The sequence below is a fragment of the Schistocerca piceifrons genome, chromosome 3 (assembly GCF_021461385.2).
Source record: "Schistocerca piceifrons isolate TAMUIC-IGC-003096 chromosome 3, iqSchPice1.1, whole genome shotgun sequence".
NCBI lineage: Eukaryota > Metazoa > Arthropoda > Insecta > Orthoptera > Acrididae > Schistocerca > Schistocerca piceifrons.
The window spans coordinates 194,455,485-194,476,317 of NC_060140.1; the positions used below are offsets into that span (position 1 = coordinate 194,455,485).

The 20,833-nt window shown below is 41.8% G+C and overlaps 1 protein-coding gene across 1 annotated transcript in view; it reads right to left on the reverse strand.

The window, feature by feature from the left end:
* The window catches only part of LOC124788510, a 212,138-nt gene that overhangs the window by 141,516 nt on the left and 49,789 nt on the right, over positions 1–20,833 (reverse strand). The gene's annotated exons all lie outside the window — the stretch shown is intronic.

Consider the following 20,833-nt stretch of genomic DNA (forward strand, 5'->3'; position numbering starts at 1 on the left):
GAAGGGTGGAAAATTCTTCTCGAAAATAGACCTCGCTGAAGCATACTTACAACTCCCACTTGATGCCGCATCTCAGCAGTTCCTGACCCACAACACACCGCATGGGTTATATCGTCTGAAACGCCTTATGTTTGGGATAGCCAGTGCCCCTGCTATTTTCCAGCAGTTTTTGGAAAAATTAGTCATTAAAATGGATGGATGCATTAACTATTTGGACGACATCGTGGTGACGGGTCATACGACGGAGGAACACCTTCACAACCTGCAATCTTTATTCCATGTCTTACTGGAGGCTGGCCTAAAATGTAGGAAAGAAAAATGTTGTTTTTTCCAACGTGAAATTGAGTACCTGGGCCACATCATTTCCTGTTCGGGTGTTCGTCCGTTAGAGAAACATATAGAAGCCATCATCAAGCTGCCACGACCTACAACGCTGACACAAGTTCATTCCTTTCTGGGGAAGATTTCATATTACTGAAAATTCTTACCCGCAGCTGCGACGGCAACTGCCCCCTTGTCTCAGTTATCCAAAAAAGGGGTTCCTTTCGAGTGGACGCCGGCATGCGACCGCGCCTTCCACAGGTTGAAATCCCAATTACTGCAGGCCCCGTGCCTCGCACGTTTTGACCCTACTAAGCAAATTGTCACTGCAACAGATGCCTCGGATACAGGCATCAGGGCGGTCCTGGCTCACAGGGAAGCAGATGGGTTGGAGCTCCCTGTGGCCTATGCATCGAAAACATTAACCGATACGCAACACCGGTATTCCCAAATTGAAAAAGAGGCACTGGCCATCATCTTCGCCTCAAAGAAGTTCCATGTTCTTGTGTATGGTACAAAGTTACACATCATTATGGATCATAAACCCCTCATATCATTATCCAATCCTGCAGCCAAGTTCCCTGATCGGACTGCTCACCGTCTTCAGCACTGGGCTTTGTTTTTGGCACGATACCAGTATGAAATCCACTTTCGTAACACAACCGAGCATGCCAAGGCTGATGCCCCTTCCTGCCTTCCACGGGGACCAGATTTGGATTTCGACAAAGAGGGAATTCTGTGTTTTTACATAGACGAAGAAGCACAGGCCGCAGTAGAGGCGTTTCCCATTACCAGCTCTTGGGTAGAGGACGCAACCAGTAACGACGAGGTGCTCCGACAAGTCTGTCGTCAGGTGCATAATGGATGGCACGAGCGACTGCCTCCCATGGCTTCTGCGGCGTCATTCTGCAGCCTTTACGTCAGCACGTTCTGCACCTGTTACACCAAGGTCATTGAGGGACATCTCGGACGAAGCTTTTGGCTTGCCAGTTCACATACTGGCCCGCTATGACTCAGAAGATTGAACGCCTCATGCAGGCGTGTCCCTCCTGCCAATGCCAGCAGGCAGCTCCACAACGTTCCTTTGCCTCTTGGCCACCATGTGCTTGCCCTTGGGAATGGGTGCACGTTGATTTTGCTGGGCAGGTGTTTAATGCCATGTTTTTATTGTCGTCAACGCATATTCCAGGTTTCCATATATTGTCCACTGCAACTCCGTTTCCACCTCCACCACTATTGCAGCCTTAGAAGGTCTGCCGGAGGTTCTCGTCTCGGATAACGGTCCGCAGTTCCACAGTGAGGATTTTTGGTTTTCTGTGCCTGGCATGGCATTCGCCACATTCTGATGCCCCCCTTCCATCCTCAATCTAATGGCGAGGCAGAGAGGATGGTCCGCAACTTCAAAACGCAGATGAAGAAATACTTCCAGGATCACTCCCCCGATGCATCTCTTACTTTTTTCTTGAGCAGTTACAGGTCCACGCCCATCGGAGATAAAAGCCCGGCGGAACTTCTTCACGGACGGCAGCCCCGAACCCTCTTGAACCTGCTTCTGCCGACACCTCGTTTGGCTCTGTCACTGTCTGCTTCTCGTTTTCGCCCAGGTACTCTGGTGTGGGCGAAGGGCTTCGGCCGACAACCAGCCTGGATTCCAGCCACCATCATCCAGGGCAGGGGCAGGAAAGTCTTCCGGGTTCAACTTCCTGACTGGGAGGTTCTTCGACATGCCAATCAGCTTCACCCTCGCCTGCATTCCCCATCGTTTTTCTCCTCCCCCCCTCGGCATATTCTCCTCCCATCCCCTGCTTCCCCTGATTCCCCACGCCAGCCAGAGGAGGACACGCCAGGGTGGTCCTCGCAGTTGGCCCCCGGTCGGATCACGGACGATGCCTCCCAGCCAGAGCTTCTTTCCCTGGATGTGGACCAGGCCCAGCCACAGCCAGCCGGGGACTCCGAGGTCTCCCCGAATCACCACCCCCAGGTCACTCCGGATGCCAATGAAGACATGCCACTGGTTCCTCCTGCACTGTCTCCTCTACTGCTGCAGTCCGCACGCTATAACCTTCGCCCCCGGCTGGGGCGTTTTCACCCGTATTCTCCTGTGCCCAGTCTCACCGCCGACGCTGAGGTTTCGGAGGAGGAGGACGCCATGGATGTGGCGTTCATCAGCAGCCAATGTTTCTGCGCTTCCCCACGGGGGAAGGGGTGTGGTATACACCACTTCTAACAAACACCGAACAACGCGCTCCAGTACGCGGCCGCCAAATACATCGCTGGCCGCACTTCTCTGGGTGGCCCGCTGCTTCCATCACTGGCCATCTTCACATGCACGCTCCCTTACGTGGCCGAGAAATACATCACTGGCCGCACTTCTCCGGGCGGCTCGTGGCTACCATCGCTGGCCGCCTTCGCGCGCGCGCGTTTGTCAGCACACAGCAATTGGCTAAGCCAGGAAACATTGCGATTGGTTTTCCCTGGAAAACAGCGACCCCAGCCGACGGCTCCATTAACTAGCAAGCCTTATATAAACCCGGCCGCTGCTGCAAACGACAGTTCTCATCGGGAAGTGCAGTACGCTGTGTTCCAGCTGCTTGTGGATGACTTGCCGCACCACTCGAGGTTACCTGGCTGCTCGGCAGAAATCTAGAGACTTCACTTGGAGAGACTGAACTTCACTGGACTTGGGAATAATTACAGGATGTGCACCCCACTATGCACATTTGGACATTGATATAACCAAACTTTAATTATGCATTACTTCTGAGTGTGAGCCTGGGTGGACACTTGGCGAACATAATTGTTAAAAAGTGATTTGTGATTTAATAAACCAGACTGATCAAGGTTATTGTGTTATTCCTGGTTATAACAGAGGTAATGGGATTTGTTAAGTGCAGTTGTCAAAAATGGGTTTATTCTACCAAATGCATAAATAAACAAGTGACAGAAATGAAATGTCCATTAACCAGCAATAGTGATAACAGTTGGTGTAACTGTTCCACTTGAACACTGATCTTGTAGTCTGTACACTCCTCGGTGATGAGCCTACTGTCCAAACACATGAGCCTGGGAGAACAATAGACTCATGTTCAGATGGAAACGAATCTTTTTCTCATGATCATTGGCGCCATGTATTTCATGAGTGTGACAAAGTGAAGGCAGAAACAAATGGAGAGCATGAAAAACGTTTCCTACACATATGCCTGGAGCTCGCATTAAGCTTGACCAAAGTGGTCTACGGATTAAAGTTATGTTGTTGTTGTTGTGGTCTTCAGTCCTGAGACTGGTTTGATGCAGCTCTCCATGCTACTCTACCCTGTGCAAGCTTCTTCATCTCCCAGTACTTACTGCAACCTACATCCTTCTGAATCTGCTTAGTCTCCCTCTATGATTTTTACCCTCCACACTGCCCTCCAATGCTAAATTTGTGATCCCTTGATGCCTCATAACATGCCCTACCAACGAGTCCCTTCTTCTTGTCAAGTTGTGCCACAAACTCCTCTTCTCCCCTATTCTATTATATACCTCCTCATTAGCTATGTGATCCACCCATCTAATCTTTAGCATTCTTCTGTAGCACCACATTTTGAAAGCTTCTATTCACTTCTTGTCCAAACTATTGATCGTCCATGTTTCACTTCCATACATGGCTACACTCCATACAAATTCTTTCAGAAATGACTTCCTGACACTTAAATCTATACTCGATGATAACAAATTTCTCTTCTTCAGAAACGATTTCCTTGCCATTGCCAGTCTACATTTTATATCCTCTCTACTTTGACCACCATCAGTTATTTTGCTCCCCAAATAGCAAAACTCCTTTACTACTTTAAGCGTCTCATTCCCTAATCTAATTCCCTCAGCATCACCCGAGTTAACTCAACTACATTCCATTATCCTCGTTTTGATTTTTTTGATGTTCATCTTATATCCTCCTTTCAAGACACTGTCCATTCTGTTCAACTGCTTTTCCAAGTCCTTTGCTGCCTCTGACAGAATTACAATGTCATATGCGTACCTCAAAGTTTTTATTTCTTCTCCATGGTTTTAATACCTATTCTGAATTTTTCTTTTGTTTCCTTTACTGCTTGCTCAATATACAGATTGAATAACATTGGGGAGAGGCTACAACCCTGTCTCACTCCCTTCCCAACCACCGCTCCCCTCTCATGCCTCTTGACTCTAACAACTGTCATCTGGTTTCTTTACAAATTGTAAATAGCCTTTCGTTCCCTGTATTTTACCACTGCCACCTTTAGAATTTAAAGAGAGTATTCCAGTCAAAATTGTCAAAAGCTTTCTCTAAGTCTACAAATGCTAGAAACATAGGTTTGGCTTTCCTTAATCTTTCTTCTAAGATAAGTCATAAGGTCAGTATTGCCTCACGTGTTCCAACATTTCTACGGAATCCGAAAAGATCTTCCCCGAGGTCGACTTCTGCCAGTTTTTCCATTCGTCTGTAAAGAATTCGCATTAGTATTTTGCAGCTGTGACTTATTAAACTGATAGTTTGGTAATTTTCTCATCTGTCAACACCTGCTTTCCTTGGGATTGGAATTATTATATTCTTCTTGAAGTCTGAGGGTATTTCGTCTGTCTCATACATCTTGCTCACCAGATGGTAGAGTTTTGTCAGGACTGGCTCTCCCAAGGCCTTCAGTAGTTCTAATGGAATGTTGTCTACTCCTGGGGCCTTGTTTTGAGTTAGGTCTTTCAGTGCTCTGTCAAACTCTTCACGCAGTATCGTATCTCCCATTTCATCTTTATCTACATCCTCTTCCATTTCCATAATATTGTCCTCAAGTACATTGCCCTTGTATAGAGCCTCTATATACTCCTTCCACCTTTCTGCCTTCCCTTCTTTGTTTAGAACTGGGTTTCCATCTGAGCTCTTGATATTCATACAAGTGGTTCTCTTTTCTCCTAAGGTCTCTTTAATTTTCCTGTAGGCAGTATGTATCTTACCCCTAGTGAGATAAGCCTCTACATCCTTACATTTGTCCTCTAGCCATCCCTGCTTAGCAGTTTTGCACTTCCTGTCGATCTCATTTTTGAGACGTTTGTATTCCTTTTTGCCCGCTTCATTTATTGCATTTTTATATTTTCTCCTTTCATCAATTAAATTCAATATTTCTTCTGTTACCCAAGGATTTCTACTAGCCCTCGTCTTTTTACCTACGTGATCCTCTGCTGCCTCCACTACTTCATCCCTCAGAGCTACCCATTCTTCTTCTACTGTATTTCTTACCCCCATTCCTGTCAATTGTTCCCTTATGCTCACCCTGAAACTCTCTACAACCTCTGGTTCTTTCAGTTTATCAAGGTAACATCTCCTTAAATTCTCACCTTTTTGCAGTTTCTTCAGTTTTAATCTACAGTTCATAACCAATAGGTTGTGGTCAGAGTCCACATCTGCCCCTGGAAATGTCTTACAATTTAAAACCTGGTTCCTAAATCTCACATCTCTATCTGATACCTTCCAGTATCTCCAGGATTCATCCACGTATACAACCTTCTTTTATGATTCTTGAACCAAGTGTTAGCTATGATTAAGTTATGCTCTGTGCAAAATTCTGCCAGACGGCTTCCTCTTTCATTTCTCTCCCCCAATCCATATTTACCCACTATGTTTCCTTCTCTCCCTTTTCCTACTCTCGAATTCCAGTCACCCATGACTATTAAATTTTCATCTCCCTTCACTACCTGAATAATTTCTTTTATCTCATCATACATTTCATCAATTTCTTAATTATCTGCAGAGCTAGTTGGCATATAAAGTTGTACTACAGTAGTAGGCGTGGGCTTCATGTCTATCTTGGCCACAATAATGCATTCACTATGCTGTTTGTAGTAGCTTACCTGCACTCCTATTTTTTTATTCATTATTAAAGCTACTCCTGCATTACCCCTATTTGATTTTGTATTTATAACCCTGTATTCACCTGACCAAAAGTCTTGTTCCTCCTGCCACCGAACTTCACTAATTCCCACTATATCTAACTTTAACCTATCCATTTCCCTTTTTAAATTTTCTAACCTACCTGCCCGATTAAGAGATATGACATTTCACGCTCTGATTCGTAGAACGCCAGTTTTCTTTCTCCCGATAATGACGTCCTCTTGAGTAGTCCCCGCCCGGAGATCCAAATGGGCAACTATTTTACCTCCGAAATATTTTACCCTAGAGGATGCCATCATCATTTAACCATACAGTAAAGCTGCATGCCCTCGGGAAAAATTACAGCAGTAGTTTCCCTTTGCTTTCAGCCATTCGCAGTACCAGCACAGCAAGGCCGTTTTCGTTGGTGTTACAAGGCCAGATCAGTTAATCATCCAGACTGTTGCCCCTGCAACTAATGAAAAGGCTGCTGCCCCTCTTCAGGAACCACATGTTTATCTGGCCTCTCAACAGATACCCCTCCGTTGTGGTTGCTGAGGCACGCAAGCCTTCCCACCAACGGCAAGGTCCATGGTTCATGGGGGGGGGGGATTAAAGTTATAGACAACAGAAAAATGCATATGTACTGTATAGCAGCTCAGTTCACACTGCTGTTGCTTTTTCTACTGACTCAAGTCAATGTATGCAACATGTTGCCACAATATTGCCTATCACCAGGTATGCACACTGATGGGTATTTGATGCAGCTAACTAGGGCTGACCATAAGTGGCTTTGGTCCATTCATGTATTTTTGTAGCATGGCTGTCAAACAGATTTCCTCTTAGGGAGTGGAGTTCAGAAAATGTGAGAAAGTGCAGGTATCCTGCTTGTGGGACAGATATTGGGGTTTCACATGCTTTGTTGTGACATCTGCACAACTGTGATGGAGGAAACCAGTCAGTGGCGATTGGGTGGTGGAGCATGATGTCAGCATGCAAATGCACAACGGGTGTAACCTAGCATGGTTGGCTAGTGACAGTGGTGGCAGGCAGCATTGGTTGTGTGTTACATGAAAAGTTGTCATCTTGACAAACACACTGATACTAAAGTAACGCAATAAATTGTACACTACTTTCACTGTTCACAAACTCATTTTTTGTACATGTGTACATAAGTGTTATATCACTTTCAGTTTCATGTGACTCACACTGATGAAAGTTTATCACTACTTATTTACCCTAATGATTACGTTGGAGTCACCTGTGAAGTGGAAATGTGTAGGTATGTCAGTCTTCCAGTAGGCCGACTTTACTGTCGCACTAATGCGCTTTGTTCAGGATGTAGGTTACCGTGACAATGTGATAATGGGAACTGATAAGTACACATGTCGAAAATCTGTTTATTCTTCCAAATGAGTAAATGAGCAAGTGACAAAACCGAAGTCCCATCACAATGTCTATTAACCAGCAATTGTGATGACTCTGTTTGCATAACAGTTCCACTTGAACACCAATCCTGGAGTTGTACACACCTCTGTGATGACTGTGTCAGTCTTGTGAGTGCAGAAGAACAGTGGCAAGGTGTCCAGAGCAAAATGAACCTTTTTACTGTTATTTTGGGGTATGATGTATTTCACAGACATGATGGAGCAAAGGTGGAAATAAACAGATAGAGCCAAATACACTTCTGTACATATCTCACATTAAGCTCAACCAACAAGGTCTGCAGACTGAAGTTATTGATTATTAAAAAATGTGTCAGCTCAGTTCACATTGCCATTGTTTTTCCTCCTGATCTGTGCCCATGTGCACCCCACATTGCCACAGTTTTGCCTATCAGAAGGTATGCATGCCAATAGACAGCTAACGCAGTTAATGTGGGCTGGCCATAAGCGGCTATGGTCCATTCACAAATTTATGCGGTGGGATTGCCACAAGATAAATAAATGAGTGGTCTAGCACATAAGGTGGAAACAGAAGACAGTTTGAACAAGATAGATGACAACAAAGACTCACAAGAGGTTTACATAAGAAGGAATGATTGTTACATGGGCCAATATATATAAATTTTGAAAACATAATGTAACTACATAGATAAAAATCTGTGCACCAAGCAGCAGCAGGAATACACACATGAAAGGTATTATGTATATATGCTTATGGAGCCAGTGGCTATTTCACTCATTTACTTATGTTAACCATGAATATTAACAGACACTTTCCCCGTATATCTTTTCTGCTATTGATTTCCATGTATGTATATGGGTCCATTGTTACTGATTGATTTCTGAATTACTCTATAATAATTTGTTTACAGTTCTTTAGACTGCAGGGACTTCTCCCAATTGTCTTTTGCCAATGTATTTGCAGATTTGGCAGCTATTTTCTTTTCCAGCCTCCACCTACCTTATTTATATCTACTTATTTCTCATTTTTGTGCCTTTCTTTTCCTTGAGTCGCTCTGATTGGATTTTGCTTCTGTCTCCTACATTAATTTATTTACGAAATACATTTAGACTATGTATTCACCTATGACCTATTTCTGTTTGCCAAGTTTTTAAAATTTTGTTTCTTTTCAGAACTTTCCCTATCAATTTTTTTCTTTACCAATCATTTTTTTGTGACATACGGTCACTTCTCTTGTAAGAAATTCTCTCCCACTTAGCAACCTCCTCTTCGCCCTTGTCTGTTATTATGGTTTTTGTATGAAGTTTTCTGATTTTCTGATGTTTTTTCTTTATTTTCTTGCCTTTCTTCTGCTTTTCCATCTTTTCCACCTTCTGCTTCCATTTTTGGCACTCCCACCATATCTATCACTCCAAACCCCCTACTCTTGCCGTGATGAATCCCATCACATAACACATCTTTGTTTCAAAAACATGCTTTTGCACTATCAAAGCAAAGGGCCCACATTCTGTTTCTTGAAACCTGCTTGTCTCCTCATATTACTCTTGTAGATCTAACACTGAATGTCCCTGTTTCTGGATTTAATCCCATTCTTCACCAGCCTCTTTTACAGTTTCAAATACAGCAATCTCTTTCTCTTATCCAGCTAATCTGTGACCTAAATGCCGCATATGCCAATTCCCACTTCACCATACTTCTCTCCTTTTACAAAATCCTGCAGTTATCGACCCCTCACCTTTCCTTGGATGACATTATCCACCAAGCCAACTTTAACCTGCAATAGCACCTCTAAAAGCTATCTCACCTTCTCCCTGACTACCTCAGCAGTGTTGTTCCCCTTCCTGTCCCTCTACAGCTCTGTAACATGCTACATCAACCACTACTTCTCTCCTACAAACCGAGCTTGGCCAACCTCCACAACATCTCCCAACCTTCACCACTGCCTTCCACACCAGTAATAATTTATAATTACAAGAACTAGTCACAAGAGTATAGTGTTCTCAACCTTTTGTCTATAGCGCTCTCTCCTCCTAAATTACACTCCTGGAAATGGAAAAAAGAACACATTGACACCGGTGTGTCAGACCCACCATACTTGCTCCGGACACTGCGAGAGGGCTGTACAAGCAATGATCACACGCACGGCACAGCGGACACACCAGGAACTGCGGTGTTGGCCGTCGAATGGCGCTAGCTGCGCAGCATTTGTGCACCGCCGCCGTCAGTGTCAGCCAGTTTGCCGTGGCATACGGAGCTCCATCGCAGTCTTTAACACTCGTAGCATGCCGCGACAGCGTGGACGTGAACCGTATGTGCAGTTGACGGACTTTGAGCGAGGGTGTATAGTGGGCATGCGGGAGGCCGGGTGGACGTACCGCCGAATTGCTCAACACGTGGGGCGTGAGGTCTCCACAGTACATCGATGTTGTCGCCAGTGGTCGGCGGAAGGTGCACGTGCCCGTCGACCTGGGACCGGACCGCAGCGACGCACGGATGCACGCCAAGACCGTAGGATCCTACACAGTGCCATAGGGGACCGCATCGCCACTTCACAGCAAATTAGGGACACTGTTGCTCCTGGGGTATTGGCAAGGACCATTCGCAACCGTCTCCATGAAGCTGGGCTACTGTCCCGCACACCGTTAGGCCGTCTTCCGCTCACGCCCCAACATCGTGCAGCCCGCCTCCAGTGGTGTCGCGACAGGCGTGAATGGAGGGACGAATGGAGACGTGTCGTCTTCAGCGATGAGAGTCGCTTCTGGCTTGGTGCCAATGATGGTCGTATGCGTGTTTGGCGCCGTGCAGGTGAGCGCCACAATCAGGACTGCATACGACCGAGGCACACAGGGCCAACACCCGGCATCATGGTGTGGGGAGCGATCTCCTACACTGGCCGTACACCACTGGTGATCGTCGAGGGGACACTGAATAGTGCACGGTACATCCAAACCGTCATTGAACCCATCGTTCTACCATTCCTAGACCGGCAAGGGAACTTGCTGTTCCAACAGGACAATGCACGTCCGCATGTATCCCGTGCCACCCAATGTGCTCTAGAAGGTGTAAGTCAACTACCCTGGCCAGCAAGATCTCCGGATCTGTCCCCCATTGAGCATGTTTGGGACTGGATGAAGCGTCGTCTCACGCGGTCTGCACGTCCAGCACGAACGCTGGTCCAACTGAGGCGCCAGGTGGAAATGGCATGGCAAGCCGTTCCACAGGACTACATCCAGCATCTCTACGATCGTCTCCATGGGAGAATAGCAGCCTGCATTGCTGCAAAAGGTGGATATACACTGTACTAGTGCCGACATTGTGCATGCTCTGTTGCCTGTGTCTATGTGCCTGTGGTTCTGTCAGTGTGATCATGTGATGTATCTGACCCCAGGAATGTGTCAATAAAGTTTCCCCTTCCTGGGACAATGAATTCACGGTGTTCTTATTTCAATTTCCAGGAGTGTATTTGTGTTATCCAAGGGTCTTAATTTCAGCCCTAAACTTGTACTTAATCATGATGTTTTAGTGAAAGTCCTACTTTCCTTCGCATATAATCAACTGGAAATATCATTTCCTACTCAGCACCCATCTGATTCCAAAACTATGTTGTCCTACACACCTTAATCAACTTTATACAGGGTGGCGCAGGGGAATGGGAAATTTTGAATGTTACAGTTGGCAGCACTGTGGCTCCGGCAGATGTTCGAAACTTTGCACAATTGATGTGAACGTATTGCCATTTAGTAATCATGGAGAATTGGACTTGTGTGGAACGCGCAGTAGCTGTGAGAGCGTTTTACAAAAATGGTGATAGTGTGACTGCCGTGCAGAGAACATTTCGACAGCATTACCAGCTTGGACGTCATGGACATGTCCCATCTGCGCATGCGATTACAACGTGGGTGCGTAATTTTGAAGAAACAAGATTTGCCTTGAAAAAGAACCCTCTAGGTGGCATTCCAACAGTACGTACCCCAGAGAACATTGCAGCTGCTAGAGCTGCAATTGAGAGAAGTCCTCGCTGCTCCATTCGACAGCATGCATCTTCGCTAGGGATTAAGCGATGAAGCTTACAAAGAATACTCCATGAATTAGACTTCCATCCTTATAAGTTGCAGATTGTGCAACACTTACATGAACGAGACCCAGCGTCATGTATGGAGTTTAGCAGCCAGATATTGGCTAAAATCAATGAGGACGCAAATTTCCTTGGTAACTTATGGATATCAGACGAAGCCCATTTCCACCTGAATGGATTCGTGAACAAACAGAATTTTCGTTATTGGGCACAGGACAATCCTTGTGAGTTTCACCAGCGACCACTACATAGCGCCAAGGTCACAATATAGTGGGCTGTATCATGTCATGGTGTTATCGGCCCTTGTTTTTTTTAATGTGAGGATGGTAGTGCAGTGACAGTAACATCCACTCGATATGTTGAAATGCTTCAAACATTCTTTACACCAAGTCTGTACAAGCTTAATCTTAACGTCAAAAACATGTGGTTTCAGCAGGATGGAGCCACGTCACACACTGCTCGACAATCGATGGCAGCAGTTCATCAATTGTTTGGAAGATGCATTATTTCATGTAATGGTGGCCTGTGAGATCCCCTGATCTTAGTGTGTGCGACTTCTTCCTGTGGGGATATCTTAAAGGCAAGGTGTACCGTACATGTCCTGCAACATTCCATGAACTATAGGAGAACATTGAAAACGAAATCACTGCCATTCCCCAAGATTTGCTACACCACGCATTCCAGAGTTTTCATAACAGGCTGTTAGAGTGTGAATGCCGAATGGGAGCACATCTTTCTGATGTCATCTTTAAAAAGTAAAGAGACACTTTTGGACATTTTGATTTTAAAGACATACTGAATAATGGCACACTGAATACATTCACTTTTGTTAATAAATTACTAGTTTTATGAATTTATTCATGGAAATGACGTTATTTCAAAATTTCCATTTCCCTGCGCCACCTTGTACTTACCAACAACTGTTTCACCTCTGAGTGGTAGACATACAAACAGATCAAGGGTACAGCCATGGAAACCCTTTTCATTGGTTACTTGAAAGGGGCTTTCTTGGGATCTGTAAGCATTCAGCCCTACTTTGGTTTAGACACATTGATGATGTGTTTTCCATATGGACTCATGGTGAGGCAGACCTGTTAAAATTCCTGGAATCCTCAAATGAATTCTCCCAACTAAATTTCACATGGCCCTATTCTGAATCTCATGCCACTTTCCTTAATATTGATCTCACCCACACTGAAGGTGAGCCACAAATTTCCACCCATATTAAAACTGTTAACAAAGGACAGTACTTACATTTTGACAGTTATAATTTTTTCTGTGTCAAATATTCCCTACCATACAGCCTTGGTATTCAATGCAAACTTATGTGCTCAGATGCAGACTCTTTACAGCAGTAGACCTTCATTCTCACCTCAGGCTTCACAGGATGTAATTACTGCACTAGCCTACTTCAAAAGCAGATTTACTGGGCCATAACATCCAGTCCTGGTACTGCTGATCCCTTGAAAAACCAACTTCAGAGTACACCACTTGTCACCCAGTATTATCCTGGTCTTGAATGTATTAATCAGATATTTTCATAAGGTGATGACCTCCTAAAATCATACCCTGAAATGAGGTCCATTCTGTCTGAGATTCTGCCCACCACACACAACATAGATTATTGTCACCCTCCAAATTTCCACAATGTCCTTGTCAGACTCTATGCCCTTTCTGTAGCCATCTTCCTACACTATGGCTCCTACATCTGTGACCATTCCCGCTGCAAGACTTGCCCTATGCTCTCTCCTGCCACCACCTATGTCAGCCCTGTAACTGGCAAAACATATAATATCAAAGGTAGAACCACATGTGAAATGACACATGTCATATACCAGCAGTTATGTAAACGCTGTTTAGTGTTTTACATCAGTTAACTACCACAACATTATCAGTTAGGATGAATGCACATAGCAGAGGGTCTCTATTGGCAACACACAATACCCTGTTGCAGAGCATGTACTACAACATGACAGTCGTGACCTTGGTGTCTGTTTCACCACATGTGTTATCTGGATTCTTCATCCAGACATCAGTCTCCCAGAACTCTACAGGTGGGAACTGGCACTACACCATGCCTTGGTTCTCACCACCTGGCTTTTATTTACAGCAATTTGTTTGGTCTCAGCATTTCTTCACATTAACTATTCCTTACTTCACTTTGTTTTAATTTTCTGCATCTTTCATTTTCTCACCTGTCTATATGTTACCACACCCCTTCCACATCTATCACATAAGATGCACTTAGCTTTTCACTGTTATTAACTCATACACAATGTTTTAGCAGTAATCTCTCTCTTGCATATTATTCTATCTTCCACTTTTAAGCTTTCAAGATTTCAAATCTCATCTGATGCAGTCCCCCAACACTCAATCTGTCCTTTGCATCCCATCTGGCATGTCTGCCATGATGCAGGTAATTTTTCCAAACTTTACTGCTTTTCCTAAACCTCACCAGTCCTTTTCCTTTGCCCCTCTTCCTCCCCTTCAGCCCTGCTGCCAGAAGAAGGAGCCACTAGATCCAAAACCTTGCACACGTAATACCTTCTATATATGTGGCCACCTGATGCCACTTGGTGAGCAAATTTTTTTATCTATCCTGTTGCACATATTTTGTATATCTTTATTTGCACTTGCCACTTCTTTAATTAGACATGGCCAATAACAGTAAGTCATGTCATTGTAGAACAGGGAAGACAGTTACATTGGTGCTTCTCAGCTTGTGCGTTCTTCTCTTGAGCATTATTGCTATGTGAGGTATGCATTTTGTGTGATACTAGAGAAGACAGTAAAGTAAAGAAGTAAATCAGGGGGACTCAACTAGGAAATTTGTTTAAGAATATGATAGAAATGAATGGAGGTGAAAGCGATATGTATTCAGTGCAATCAGTGGTAGAAAGAATTTTTCTAGATTCCAAGAAAAAAGGAAAGAGCAAGATTGTCAATTCAGATAGCTGTGTGCATTAACCCCCACTTATAGGATTTAGCTGAATGTAGTTTCTAGGTCACTTTCCACATCCAGCTAGGTGAATACTGTGTTGATACACCGTGCCTCAGTTAGATGATTAACAAATATTTTAGAAATGTTCTCACTCTTTCAAATGGGAAACACTGAAGTGGACAGATGGAGTACACAAATTCAGTCCTGTGTAAGGGGAGTTGGTATATGTCAACAAGAAGAGCATCGATCCAACCTCTACCACTAGCATAGTGAAATGCAGATTAACATGCCAACCCCATGAAGACACATGAAAGACTAGAAGAAGAAGAAGAAGAAGAAGAAGGAAAAAAAGAAAGAAACAAGCAAGATGGTACAGTAATCCAGGATGGGTAGATGACAAAAAATTGGTAATATATCATAGAAGCAAATCACTAAATAATGCAAGGAATAAGCTACAAGAGGTATTTATGTAGCAATTGATGTTGAAGAGCTCTAAAACAATCTTTTCAATTAAGTTACTATATGATAATAGGGTTTAAGGAACTCAACATTATGATCTCAAGCAAATGATGTAATATAATGATTTCCTGTCTAAAGACAGCTTCTGTTTCATTTTAATGAAAAATGATTTTTATTCATAAAGAATGTGAAGATCTTTTTCTTGAATGAAATTTTACAATTCTTAACAAAAGGCAGTTCTTTCTGCACATTAGAGGCAGAAATGCTTTTTGCTATGTATTGGGCCAATTTTTCATTAGCAATGATTGAGAGCTTTCCAAAAGTGTTGCTACAGGTACTGATTTTTCCAAAAATACTTCACCCAGTGTCACTCTCATTTATTGATTAATTGAGGGAGTTCATTGGCTCTCATCATCTTATTACCTAATTACCTTCGTGCATGAAGAAAGAAAGAAACAAAGAAGTGGTACAATGGTAAAATAAAATCATTTATCCTAGACAACTCCTGTTCTACAGATGAATTTCTATCTGAAAAGTAATAGCATAAAAAACTTGTTTTTAAGTGTAGTTCCATGCGTAGGACTACAAAAAATAGCGTATTCATCAATGTTAACACTAATCATGTATACATATCATTTCAATAAAAGAATCAATAAAATGTTCTATGCAACACATAACTAACTGTGAAACTAAAATAAACACATTGGAAAATGCCAGTTATTCATTGTGAGTAGTTGTCTTATAAAATATGGCTAGTTACTTTGTAATAAATCAGACATGAAAGTAGTATGGAAGAACTACAAAGTTAGTAGTAATGTACATTGCCGAAGACACAATGTTTGCAACATAAGTACATTTGGACATTGTGGAAAAGATAAAATGTGAGTATTACCTTTTTGCAAATGTAATGCTTTCTGTAAATAACAAAGAAACTTTATAGAAGTACTTAATGCTAACAATTTAAGAAATGAATTAGTTGAATGCCTTATAAGTTCATGGTGAATTTATGAAAGATTTAATTATCACACACTGCACTCTAAATTTCCATATATAGAGGCCCATTTTGTGGTTGATGAAACATGTGTCACTAAAGTAATACACAGTTTTCAGCACTGGGATATCTACGTCTCATATGTGTCTACTGCTATCATCTAATGAGTGGATTTCAGAACTTGGAGAAAAATGCTATGGACTGTGCACTGCATTGGTGCAAGTGACAATGTGTGGGTGGCATGTTGGCATGTGCTTAGACTTTTCATGATGCATCTCTTCCAAGAAAATCAAATCAAATGACCATTTTCTCCATTCTGAGAATGTCTGAAATAAGTAACTGTGTTCCCTTGTACATTGTAGGGATTGCTTTGAAATTGTACATCACTTCTGAGTAATTCTGCTTGTTCATAAATCACTTGTAGTTAGCTGATAATATGTCCCATAAAACTTGATAGAAAGTAAAAACCATTGCTATGTGTTATGTCAAAGCCACAGGCAAGTTTAATGTTGGAAAATTGTGTGTGATATTTCATGTTTTTCATTGTCATGAGCATAAATGTGTTCTGGTACTGATTTATTATACATTTTCTGTATTTATCAATGTGATGAAGTGCCTCTACAAACAAAAATTTAATTTTGATGATCATATGTTCAAATGATGCTATGGTGTTTTTACTTATTTTGCATTGATATAGCATGCTTTTTCTTTCATTTTTGACATTACACATTCGTTTTATATGATTTCTTCCAAAGCCTAGAGTTTTCTCTTCTCTCTTTAGACATATCATAAATAAACGACATAGAATGTCTCAACTCAATTATACATGTCTGAACTCTGTGCTGTATGCAAAACCACCATAAAATAAAACACAATGACAACTGAAGGAAAAACATACAGAAAGCTACAGAAGAAACGAACACAAGAAAATACCAGAATCACAAAATCTTACAATGGCAATTTGATTTTGCTTATGAGAGAAAAGGAATACATTGACAAAACATTAGAATTCGTCCAAAGCAACATCTTAGAATTAACAAATGATCCAACAAGTCACTACCAAAGAAACTTATAGAAAACCCTGAAAAACAAAGAAACAGTTTTCATAGACACACAGATTAAAAGAATGATGCAGGAAAGTCCCAAGGCCCCCACTCTAAAATCATTGCCTAAAATTCACAAACCAGGTACTGCACACACACACACACACACACACACACACACACACACATACACACACACACACACACACACACTGATACAGCCAATATACAAACACACCCAAAACAGAAACCTGAAGAACTTGAGTGGCTTAATAGAAAAAATGAAAAATAAAAAAATAGCAAACACTGCAACATTAATTTCGCTTGACATAATTTCCATGTACATGTTCCAACAGAAGAAACCATCAGCATCATATAAAGATACCTCCAACTACAAGGAAACACACCCGCAACAAACATACAAGTAATATCAGCTGTACTCGAGCTCATCACAGAGCAAAACTACTTCAGTTTCAACAGCAAAATTTTACTCTCAACAAGAAGGGCTATCTATGGGATCCCCAGTCATTAGCCTTGTACCTGACATTTTCATCACTCAGATAGAAAATCAAGTCTTTGACAAAACAGTAAAACCAAAGCAGTACAAAATAAATTATTGGGACAGATATGTAGACAATATGATTTGCCTAACAGATGGACCACAGTCTAGTATAAAAGAACTTCAGGAGGACATAAACACCATCCATCCACAAATACAGTCCACCATTGAAACACAAAAAGATGAAAAACTCAGTTCCTATGATCTCACCATATACAAGAGAAAAAATTAACTTGAGTACACAATTTAATGGAAACACACAACCACTAGCAGCACCGTTCATAACCAAGCCAATCACCCCATAACTCATAAAGAAGCCAGATTCAGATATTTACTACACAGACTAAACAAAACACCCATGAACAAACATGATTATACAGAAGAACTGAGCATGATAAAACAAATTGCACAGGATAGTGGGTATGATACAAAGACTGTAGATAAAATAAGCAACAAAAGCAAAAACAGGCAACACATAATCATGAAACATATACACACAAACACAACACAACTCACAAAGAATGAGCTGACAATGAGTAATGAACTGCACATAATGACTTACAACAACGAAGTCATACACTGGTTGGGCAATATACTAAAGAGACATGGGCTCAATATAGCATACAGAACCAGCAACACAATGCAGAGCAGACTTGGAAGAAATGCCAACAACACTGGAATATGTCAGCTAACTTGCAACTGCTGTCTATCTGTATATGTGGGTCAAATATGCAGGAATTTTAGAACCAGGTATACTAAACATCTCAGAGCACTGAAATGCAGTAGCTCACACTCTACATTTGCAGGTCACCTAACAGCACAGGGTCACCAACCAGCCAACATAGAAACCAACTTGAAAATCCTTGAAATTAGTAACAGCCTATACCAAAAAATTAACAGCAGAAGAAAACTATCACATCCAAAAATGGATAGAGGAAGAAAGTACTAAATTAATACACATCACTGCACAATAAAATTCTCTTTGCCACAATAGATGAACTATATAAATAATGCCTACTCCAAAACCGCATATGATCAGCTTCTAAAATTAAATTTGTGTCTCCCCACAATGCAAACCATTCACTCTACATGCCTATCCACAATTACCTCAGCTTCTCTCTCCCCCTCCTCCCTCCTATCTCCACAATGTCAACAAGAATTCAAGTCTATGTGCCACATCCTAAACAAATGTGGCATGAAACAAATTAACACTATACAGTCACAACAATATGTAATTGCAGCAAAAACTCTGTGCTTGGCAAGGAATCATATAGAATTAATATGTAATGACAAAAACAAACAAAAAATGCATGTTATCATGACACAAAATAAGTAAAAACCTCACAGCATCAATAAAACTGTGAGTAACATGACAAACAACATGACATATAGTGATTACTGGCCAGAAAAGCATAATAAATAGAAAAAATTCAATAATGTTTCACTATTTGCAGATGACAAACTGTAGATTGTGTAGTAGATCTAAGGCTATGGTACTTCTCATAGCTCCATTTGAGCTATGTAAAAAAATGCATGCATCCACATTATTTCCAAATGTACTATAAAACTAGAAACTTTAGACATACAGTAAATAAACAACATAGAATGCCTCAGCTCAGTGATACATGTCTATACTTCGTACTGCATGCAAATCAGTGTAAAAACAATTGATAGTAATTGCTTATTTTACAAAAGTAAATAATTTGTGCCAAAGTTTCTTTAAAGGTTAACATGTAACAGTTTTGCAGAAGTAAAATAAACAAACCCACTGAAGATATCACAAAAAGTGCTGAAACACATCTGGGAGAAGACAAAACTACAAAGAAGTCTTGTGTAAGGTGGAATTCCTCTCCAATTTTCTTAGCAAGCATGGAAATAAGTCAATGATGAAAGACATATTTATAACTTTGAAATTATTTTGTATTTTTCAGTCTTTCTTATGTCAATTACAAAACTGTTCCTCCAACCATATTCTACTACTTGATTTCTTAATTTCTTAAATGATTATTCATTATTGCCATATTTGTATTGGAAAATGCAGTGGTTTATGTTGCTAAAGGTACCAAGTTTTTAGCATGAATGCATTTAGCTACCTGTACAATATAATAACCTTGGTAAATAAAAAGAAGTAAATTTGTTCCCTCATTTCATACACAGTTAATGTTTCAAAATTAATTATATGCAAAGAGGAATGTCATATTTTGCATTTATGTTACCATCAACTTATCATATTTCTTAATTACATGATTAATTTGGCGCTTGTAAAGGAAAGAGTAAAGGTAATCAACCACCATATTTGTGGTACTGACTGGCTGACAGACACTCAGTCCACAAACAGATTTCCTGTACTATATCTACTACCAATACTGCTCCAACTACTTCCACAAAGCAGCCTATGAAGGAGCACTTGGTCATCAGTCAGTATCACCCTGGACTGGACTAGCTAAATCACATGCTTTGTCAGGCTTATTACCTAGAATCATACCCTGAAAAATGACTGTCCTACCCATAATCCTTCCCACTCTCCCCAAAGTGATATTCCGCCACCCTCTAAATCTGTCCCACTCCCCCAAATTGATATTCTGTTACTAAATCTGCCAAATATCTGTCAGTCCTCAAGCCATAGCTACTTGTAGCTCCTTAACATATGATTCACTTCCCTCTGGAAGGTTCAGATGCAATATCTATCCCATCCAGCACATCCTGTTCTAGTCCTGTCACAGACACATTGTACCCAGTAAGAGGCTGTGTCACCTGTGAAAACAGTTTTACCATGGAACAGCTATGCTGTAATTTATGTACAGACTTTAATGTGAGTCTGGCCATCAATTAATTGTCTATCCAAATGTATAATGGCCACTAGAAAATCGTTTCCATGAGCAAAGTTGACAAAAGAGTGCTCAGCACAAAATACGTAACATAAATGGGGGCTTCACAACCAATGCCACAATGCCACCTGGATCATCACTCCCTCCTCTTCCTCCTCCTCCCCAGTACTAACAAGAGCCCATAGGGATTGACATTTTGAATGAGGACTGAAAGAAGCTCTTGGACAAATTCAGCAACCACCTCCTGCAGAGGCCCAAGCAAATGACAACCAACTTCAAGGTGACTACAACTACTTATGGCCATATACTAACATGATGTGGGAAACTCACA